Genomic DNA, 10,781 nt, shown 5'->3' with positions numbered 1-10,781 from the left:
CTAGACTTTATATATTAATAGTTTCTTATATCTTTCTTTCTTCATGGAAATTTTTTATATTAATCTATGAATATTTGAAAAAGAAATACTAACTATGACATATTTTTTAGCTACTGTATATGCATCGAAGAATATTTTAATCATGAACTTTTCTTGTAATCAAGCAATTTAAGTAGTAACTCAGCAAATTTAATTATATTTTCTAATTGATTTGGTAAATCAAAATTTTAGGTCATAATTACCCGTGTTGTGATTTTGTATGCTTGTAAAATATATAAAAAGCATATATATAAAAAGGTATATTCGATGATTTTAAACTAAAAGAATGAAATGAGAGTGCAAATATATTCGACCTTTTTAACAATAATTGTTAAGATCGATGTACTGATGCAACATTATTGTGACTACACAAGATCTAATAAGAAAAGTTAGACGATGGTTGTCATGCTTGATGTTGCTAGTAGATATATTTAAAGGTTGAACTCTCTGTTTAGGCCCGAAAGCTCGGTTCAATTGGGGTCAAGCTTGGGCTTCTATTTTTAGGATCAAATTCAATTCGAAGATGATATTTGAATAAAAAATATATATTTATATATTTTTTATTTATTTAAAATATGAATATAAAAATATTTTTAATATTTCAAATAATAAACAATAAAATAAATAGGTCTTGTTACCCAAACTTAAGTTTTTAATATATTAATAATATATTTTTTTATTTTTAAATTTATTTAAAATATTAATATAAAAATATTGACATTATGCTCAAAAAAGTCTCTAAACTATATAAGAAAATTCAAATAAACACTTTTTCTTTTATTACTTGTAATCAAACCCCTATATTTTTATTTTAGATCAAATAAGTCGTTATGACTAACGATTGACGAATTGTCATTAATCAAACTGTGACTTGTTAATTTATATTCACATGGCACTAACATGGTATTGATATTGAAGGTAAAAAATGTCACATAATTATATTATTATGCTACATTAGCATGTCACATTATCATCAATTATAATATACCAACATGCCACATCATTATTAATTATGACATGTTAACATATTATGGTAGCATCACGTGGCATCAAACGACAAATAACTTATTTGATTCAAAATAAAAATATTAAGACTTGGTTTAAAGTAATAAAAGTATAAAGATTTATTGAATTTTCTTAAATAGTTTAAGAACTTTTTTAGATATTATGTTAAAAATAATTTTAACGTTTAAATAATAAATAGGCAAATGAATAGGCCTTGTTGCCCAAGCTTAAGTTTTTGAATTGTTAATTGGGCTTGGTCTATCATATAAACACCTATAAATGCTTGTTTTAGGTCAATATAATTTATAAATCACTTTACGTTAAGTACAACAATAAATATAATAAGATCTAATGATGTTAGGATTGTTGGACTGCACCATGTTACAAGGTATTGTTCTTGTTGGGCCTACTCTAACAATATTATCATTTTTGAAAAAATGCATCTTGTGAGCGCACATGTCCTTACTTTCTTTGGCTCTTATAGACGTGGAACTTAACTTTTTTTTAAAAAAAAAACTGTGGAATCTTTTTTCCTCAACATTAACCCCTCAATCAAGAGTAGATTGTGTGTGTGTGTGTGTGTTTTTTTAAAGTCAAAGTATGGAAGTCCCACAAACAAAGCTATTTGTTAATGCTAAAGTTGTTGGATTGGATTGATTACAAGATATTATCTATTTTGAGATTCACTATTTTGATTTTGTCCTTTTAAGAAAAGGTACCTTGTAGGGAAAGGGGCATGCCCTTATTTATAAGTCATATATAATCTAATCCTTGCTTCTTAAAAATGCGAGATCTTTCCCCCTTAACAATGACCTCATCACTTATAATATTGTCCATATTCTTATACATATGATCTTAAGCTACAAAAATGAGATCTAGCACTTTCTCATTTATTCTCATCCTTTTTCCTATGATTTGAACTTGAGTCTTCTAAATTAATAGGGTTTCAAATTCTTAATTTTTGTGGCATTCTTTTAGTATGTTAATATTAATTTCAAGTTGGATCCTAATTCTAAAATTTAATCAATTTTTTTCATGCACCATTGTATTATTGTATCTATAAGTGCTTTTTTTTTTGTTTGTTCTAAATTCAATTTATTTATACACAGATACTGATGGAAACATAGTATTTGATGATTAGTATTGTATAATAAAAACATATCTATTTTTGGCATCTTTTAGCAAATGAAGATAGTTGGAGAGAGATTGAGTTGAAAGATGAAGAGTTACTCAGATTGGGCTCCAGTGAAAATATCAAAGTGCAAATTTACAATGATTTAGACGAATCAAAAATGATTGCTTCCCCTAAGGTTTCCTTGATCTCCTTTCTAATGTTTTCGATTTATTATTCTTTTCTTTCTTTTTATAACTTATAATTAATTCAATATTGTTACAGGTGTTATATGATTGTGGGTTAATTAGCACATTTAATCCATATGACCTTCCGGAGGATGGATGCAGCCGTCATGCAAATCATGCTGTTGGGAATAAGGTTTCATTTGTAGTGGCTCGAAGCTCTGGTCAACATATTGGCTATCTAAAATTGGTGGCCATTCTTTATGCTGAAGAAGATAATATATCTGATTTTTTATCTCGTATTGAGATCGTCAACAAGACCAAAGATACTAAGTGGATCTTTTATAAACGTTTCATCGGAATTCCTAAAGCCAAGAACAATATTTATTGGTTTAGTTTATGGAGATTTATGGGTGAATTGGAAGATGGTGATCAAGTAAATTGTACAGTGTTTTCTGATTTAAGTGTAAAAAGATGTACTGTTGATCTCGAATATGAACCAGATGATGACCTTCTACATAAATGCAACTCTGGTTATCAACATTTGCGAGGTAAAACTATAAGTTCTGGTTGGCTTTTACCGCTTTTTTTACATCACTTGTTCAAGTCTCAAAGATCTCTTTATAGGATTCATTGTTTAGATAAATTAGAGTAATTATATATAGGATCTTGTTGGAACAAACAGGACAATTCATCTACCTCTTGTTGTAATTAAAAGATTCATGTCCTCCTATTAATGCAAGAATTGTCATTGATGGCAAAGTTTCTTTATGTTTTAAATTTCGTATCACTTCCATGTTATTATTCCTCTATCTGACAAAGTTTTTTATTTTTTAAATTTCATATCACTTTCATGCTATTATTTCTCTATCTTTCTCCACTCTTACAAGCTTACCTATTGCTTTGCTTTTGAAAACCAACGTTTATATATGAGCCAAATCGACAAGCCAAAATAAAAAGGATAATCTAAATCAAATCATAAATTTTGGTTTCTATTTAAAAAAATAAATCAAATCATATTATAGTGAAAATCTAATTAAATCAAACTAAAATATAATAATTTAGTTTGGTTGATTTGGCTTTTTATTCTATTTTAGGATCTTGCAACTAAGTCTATAAATTTTTTTCACAATTTTAATATTTTAAATAAATTAAAATTTAAGAACTCATAATTTAGGTCACCAACTACTATTGAGCATAAAGCATCAACTACATGACAATATTTGCTGATTTTATCTTGTTTTCTTGATCTATCCTTTCTTATATTTTTGTCTTTAATTTTTTTTAATCATGTAATCTCGTGTAACAACTTTATCACTTTACACAATATAAATTTGCAAATCAAATGTTGCAAAAAAATATATATACAAATCAAGCTCAAACCTCAAACCATAGGTTTGTCAACCTGACTCTTAAGTTGGTATTTCATTTTAAGTTTGCTTAGTCAATTAACTTAAGCATTTCCTATCCTTATATAGGTATATTATTATAATCAAGAAATGAGTAGATATAGATTTGCAATGAGAGACCAGAGGATAGGGCAGATTTGCAATCAAGTGGAAGCAAAAGTATTTATGGAATCAGGTGAAGCAGCAATTTTTTAGTCAGCAGAGGAATCACAAAAGAACACTGATGTTATAAAATGCTCTGGTCATGTGGAGGTAGAAACTCTACTCTTGTTGGAGAGGAGTGTCGTGGGGATATGTAGGGATTCGATAGAATCTGAGTGCATTGCCGGGCTGATAAAGGAGAAAGAGAGAATGGGGATTGAAGTGAGAAGGATTTTTGGGAACCTTTGCTTGATTACTTTTGAAAAAGTAATCAAATCGCTAATTCGCTTTTCAAAACATTGCCAAGTCACTACGCTGCTTTATCAAACTGAGTGAGGGAACAATGAAAATGCAAACATATAAAAGATCTATCCTGCATATTTTACCAACAGAATTACAGACAGAATATTTTTGTAAATTTTCACTTAGTATAAGGTTTTATATTATTTTTTTCTCCTTATTTTGCAGTAATCTAAACTTTCATAACTAACTAACAATTTCAATGGCTAATTAGGTATTAGATGAATGTGGCATAAGTAGAACATTTGTTTCGAGAAGTGAGGTTCCAGGATCGGTTGAGCGTGGGTTTAAAGGGTCTAAGATTGCTTTTTCTTTGCCACCATATCTTTATGAGCAGATAAATTGTTTTAATCTATACATGCATTGTGTTTTCCCTCGTTAGTGTTAGAATATTTGAATTTCTACCCAGTGTTGAAATTACTAATCAATCATATCAAAAATAATATATCTGTTACATGACTTTGGGTTTCAATGATTTAAATTTTTTATTGTGTTTGATAACTCACTTTGTAAACCACTTAGATAAAATATTTTCAATGAAAAAGTGTTGAAAACCTTAGCAGTCAAAAGCATTAATGTAACCAATCAAATCTTATTTAAAGCAAATTTTATCATTAGTAGTCGGTCATGAATTACAATGGTCACTTAACAAAAAAAAGACAAAATACTCAATTTGGGGTCAAAACTTTTGAGTTTTTGTCACTTTAGGATCAAATGTTTCAATTACAACAATGACTAAATGCTCAAATTGAAGCTAAACATTTGGACACTTTTGCAATTAAGGATCAAAGGTTTCAATTGTAATAATCAAAGGCCAAACATTTTCGATTACTTATAATTAAGAGTTAAGCTAATAGGTGGATGAAGCGTGTATCACACGCGACAAAAAATCGCGTGAATTGATGATATGGCAACTAACTTATTATGTTCTAAAATATAGTTGTTACACGCTATGTTAGAAATAATTGTTATACGTCATGTTGAAAATGTATGTGTTACACGCCATGTTGAAAATTTAGGTGTTGCACTCCATATTGAAAAATGTAGTTGTTACACATTATGTTGAAAATTTAGTTGTTATATATCATGTTGAAAAACGTAGTTGTTACACGTCATGTTGAAAATTTAATTGTTATACGCCATGTTAAAAAATATAGTTGTTACATGTCATGTTGAAATTTAATTGTTACAAGCCATGTTGAAAATATAGCTGTTACACGCCATGTTTAAGATGTAGTTATTGTACGCCATGTTAAAAATTTTGTTGTTATACGCCATATTGAAGATTTAGTTATTATATATTATGCTGAAAAATGTAATTATTACACTCCTTGTTGAAGATTTAGTTGTTATACATCATGTTGAAAAGTTTAATTATTACATGTCATGATGAAAAATTTGTTACACGTCACACCATAATTTGAACCATTTTGACTTGAGGAAAAATGTCNTGTTACATGTCATGTTGAAGATTTAATTGTTACAAGCCATGTTGAAAATATAGCTGTTACACGCTATGTTTAAGATGTAGTTATTGTACGCCATGTTAAAAATTTTGTTGTTATACGCCATATTGAAGATTTAGTTATTATATATTATGCTGAAAAATGTAATTGTTACACTCTTTGTTGAAGATTTAGTTGTTATACATCATGTTAAAAAGTTTAATTATTACATGTCATGATGAAAAATTTGTTACACGTCACACCATAATTTGAACCATTTTGACTTGAGGAAAAAGGCTTTCTGACGAAGCTACCCTTTTATATCTTACACGGCAAGTCAACGTCCACATCATGCGTACGTCCTACACGTACCAAACACTTCTCACCTTAGCCCTTAATTGTAAGGAACCGAAATGTTTGGCCCTTAATTGTTATAATTGAAATGTTTGATCCTAAATTGACAAAAACCCAAAGGTTTTGGTCCCAAATTGATTATGTAGTCTGTAACAATCAAAGGCAAAATGTTTTCGGTTCCTTACAATTAAGGGCTAAGATGAGAGGTATTCGGCGTGTGTAGGACACACGCCTAAGGTGGACGCTAACTTGGATTTTTCCTTTCACATGGTAGGTGAATCGGATTTTTGGCAAAAGACGTCGTTTTGTCCAAGCAAAATAATTCTGTTTTCCCTATTTGATTACTCTCATCGATTAAAATTCCCCACCATTTCGATTTTCCCACCATCGACCTAAATTACCCACACTATTCCTTTTTTCTTCTCTAATCCACCTTTTTTCTCCGATCATTTTCCCTCTCCACCGCATCACCGTCCTGTTGGGTATCTGTTGCTATCAATTTATCAAGCGTCGCTTGTTTGTGGGTTCCCATCGCCATCATCATCTTTTTATTTAGGTTTAAAAGTAGGCACGACGAAAATGAATTTTTCTTGAATTTTTTTCTTCTGACGTATGAATTGGTGTGGCTTAAGGAGTGATTGATGACCCGCAGATTTTTTGGAGTAGAAATGCATTTGCTTGACTTGACCTTTAATCATAAATTGATTTCCAGAAATGGACGGCCGAAAACTTTTGGATCACAACTCACTTGCAACTTGCACAAGAAGTCAGGAGACTGGACTAATAGTTTGTACAGTCATGTTCAGGCCAAGAAAATGAGAGACAGCAAATTATGTCTTGGTCTGAGATTGGACTATTGAGAGAAAAAAAAAGGGCAAAAATCTTGTCATTATTGAGACATATAAAAAGGAGAGAAAAATATAAATGTTGAGGTCAAAATATATTTCATTATTGAATTAATTTAAATCAATAGAAAATTATAAATTTAATAGACAATAATAAAAAGAAGGAAAGAAAAAAGAATTATAGAAAGTAAATAAATCACTATAATAAAAATTATAATGATGATAAGCATGAATTTAACTATTATATACAAGGAAGATGAAAGAAAGAAAGCGAACGGAGGGGTAAAAAATAATTTTAGCATGGGCTCAAAATTGAAACATCAAATAAAATATTATCAATATAAGTTAAACAATAATAAAAAGAAGAAAAGCCCAAAAAATTAACAAGAAATAATAGAAAAGTGTAGTTGGTATAATTGGGAAAAGATAAAGAGTGGCACTAAGAATGAATTAGAAAAAGTAGGCACGACGAAAAATGAATTTTTCTTGAATTTTCTCCTTTCGAGGTGTGAATTGGTGTGGAGTATGGAGTGAATGATCCGCAGATGTATTTGGAGTAGAAATGCATTTGCTTGACTTGACCGTTTACCATAAATTGATTTCCAGAAATGGACGGCCGGAATCTTTTGAATCTCAACTCACTTGCAACTTGCACAAGAAGTCAGGAGATTGTACTAATAGTGTTTCCAGTGTTCAGGCCAAGAAAATGAGAGACAGCAAATTAAGTCTTGGTCTAAAATTGCACTATTGAGAGAAAAAAAAAAAAGGGCAAAAATCTTGTCAGAAATTGGATATGATATGGCGACTGATTTTTTTAATGAATTACAATTAACCCTCAAATAAGTTATAGTAATTAAACACAATTTCTCTTGAAATAGTGGAAATAAGGAACAATGTCAAGCCCAGCCCTAAATTATCTACCATGTTACACATGAGACTGATAAAGTGATTGTATATTTGAACAGTCTCGGAAGAATATTTAAAAGTCGGTATTGTGCTTAGAAGTACAAGTAAGTTGATTTATACCTCGAACTAATTACAATAGGGATTTTAAGGTGAAATTATGAGTTTCACAGTCCAGGGATGACTCAAAATGGTAATTCGGAGTTCGAGGATCAATTTGGAGTTAAATCGAAATTTTCACTATCTAGTGGCAAAATGGTCATTTGCCACTTGGGGACAAAATAAAAATTTGTAGAAAAGATTTTTTGGCTCCATTTAACTTATTGGAGTATGATTTGAGTATTGAAGTATGATTGGAGGTTCAGAAGTGAAAAATTTAATTTTCGATATAATTTGGAGTATAGGGGTGAAATGGTAATTTTGCCACATCGAGAGTAAATCGGTAAATTTTCACCCCCGACACTTGTCAAGACCAAGGGATTTTATTCATCATGAAAATGGATAAATATGAGAAATGTGTGGTAGAGAATTTAAGAATTAAAAGTCAAATATTTAAAATTTGAACCAATAAGGAAATGCCATGTGTCATGTTTTTATTATTTTATTGTTTCTTTATAAAAAGACATAAAAATCAGCCCATTTCTCCCATAGTGGTCAGCCAAACTAGAAGAGAAGAGAAACCAAGGAAGAACAAACCCTAGGTGGAAAAAATCAAAGAGAAAGTGTTAGAATTCAAGGATTTGATCAAGCAAAAGTAAAATTTCTTTGATTTTGCTAGTGATTTACCTTACCCATGCATTTTCCCTTAATTTCCATGGTTGAAAAACATGCTTTCATGGTGAATTCATGGTTGGTCAAAATGGGTATGGAGAGAGAATGATGTTAGATTGATTTGATTCTAAGTTATGTTAGTGTTTTCAGTTAGTTAAGCATGTTTAGAAACAAAACAATAAGAAAAGAATCCATTTTGCCCATGAACCTTCAATGGCCGAACCCTATGTGAAGTGTAGAAGTAATGAATTGATTTTGTGATCAATTGAATTGGTTGAAAAATTGATGAAATGATGATTTATGGTGAGAAAATGGAATGGAAAAATTTTTAGTGATAGTGCACCACAATGGCCGAAATTTTTAAAAAGAATTGTGAGGGTTGTTAGGCTGAATTTTAGATTATAGGAATTGTGTTTGGTGAATTGAGGTATTATAAATGAAATGGAGCAATTTGGAGCCAAATCAAACACAATTGTCATTTAATCGAGTAATTGACCGAATTAGGTCAGCACCGCATTTAAGAGGTAGTCGGATAAGTTGCATATCATATCATGCATATACACCGAGCCTGAATTAATTTTATAATGGTCAACCATTAATGTGGTGAATTATGTATTGTACATTGTGGATAAGTGGTGAGTAAATTATACTGGTAAAAGTACAGAGATTATGCTTGAAGATTGGGATTAGGAGTACATTGACTCCTAGAACTGTAAGTGAACTTATTATCGTCTTAATTATCTAGAGTAGTTTTATACAATTGTGTGATTTTATAGAAAATGGGTTTAAATGGTAAATTGCTATGTTTTAGGAGAAATTGTGATTTTATAAAATGATTTTATAAATTTTCTAGAAAATTGAATACTGGTTTTGAAAATAGAGTAATTGGAGACTGTCTGCTTGTGTTATAAATTGTGTTTTAAATTATATGGCTTATAGCAATATGTGAGCATGAATGGCAAAGTTGGTATTTGTATCAAAATTATATATATACTATGTATTCAGCATTGAGAGGCTAGGTTGCGATAAATTACGATGTCATGCAGAAAAATATTTTATAAATCAGGTGGTAGATAAAATAATCCATAGTCACTGCAGTGGTGGGGGTTTCCGTGAACTGCCTATGAGAGGGGCACGGTAACCTAGTTATATAATTACCTCTGGGGAGAGATGTTGGATGAAGTATCTCTTGAGGTAAAGATTTGAGTGCACTTCACGTGGACCACCGCGTGAGAGTGAGACTCAGCCAACGCCAAGGAACGGCTGTGTGTCAGATGCGAAAACATGTTTATGGGTATGGGACATTTAACAGCATTAGTGGTCTTAGTGGGATACCTTGACAAAGGTACCCGCGAGAATGATTTTGGTAGGAGCCAAGTTTTATTGAGATATATAAGCCATGTTGATTAATTGAGTAAACTGAATATTCATGTTATGAAAACATATATTGAAAAAGAATATTTTAATTCGTCTCCATTTACTCGTCTTTAGATGGTTTAGATGGTATCTGTTTACTCATTGGGATTTTATAATCTCACCACCCTCATTTCCTCACATTTCAGGCTCAGGGAATTTCATAGTTAGTTGACTTTGACAAAGACCTTCATTTGGACTTGAATTGGCAAAAGCTGTAGGTTTTCAGCTTCCGATGCATTTTGGTTAGATGTGGGCACACGTGTCACTGTAAAAGTAATTTTATACTTTAGTTATCTGATTTAAAGTATGTATGAACATATTTAGCTTTTACACCATGTTTTTGGCGGGTTTCGGTATTTTCGAAGAAAAATGACGAAAATGCCCTTGTGAGCCAGAAAATAATATTTTATTGTTTTGATTTGAAAATGACTTATGATTTCTTAAAATGCAAGATTTAATAACTGTCGCTCACCAAGGAGATGCGAAAGCTGATGCTAAGCCTTGCGGGATTTCGATCGACATTCAGAATAATGAGTGTTTATCAAGACGTTGCGGCGATTGTCACGGGCCTGATGGGAGTTCCAGGTCGTGACAAACAAATTAACAAGTTCCACAAGATTTCAATTTTAGAAAATCCAGTGAAACTATTATGATATTATGTCACAACCCGAAACTCCCATCGAGCCCATGACAACCGCCGCGACGTCTCGATTGACATTCATTACCCGGAATGTCAATCGAAATCCCGCAAGGCTTTAATATCAGCTTCTCATTTCCCCTGTGGGTAACTGTTTCCAAATACCACATTCTAAAAGATTTTAAACTGTTTCCAACTTAAACAAATAAAATAATAATTT

The sequence above is a fragment of the Theobroma cacao genome, chromosome 5, assembly GCF_000208745.1.
Source record: "Theobroma cacao cultivar B97-61/B2 chromosome 5, Criollo_cocoa_genome_V2, whole genome shotgun sequence".
In the NCBI taxonomy this organism is placed as follows: Eukaryota; Viridiplantae; Streptophyta; class Magnoliopsida; order Malvales; family Malvaceae; genus Theobroma; species Theobroma cacao.
Note: the sequence above shows the minus strand (reverse complement) of the source record.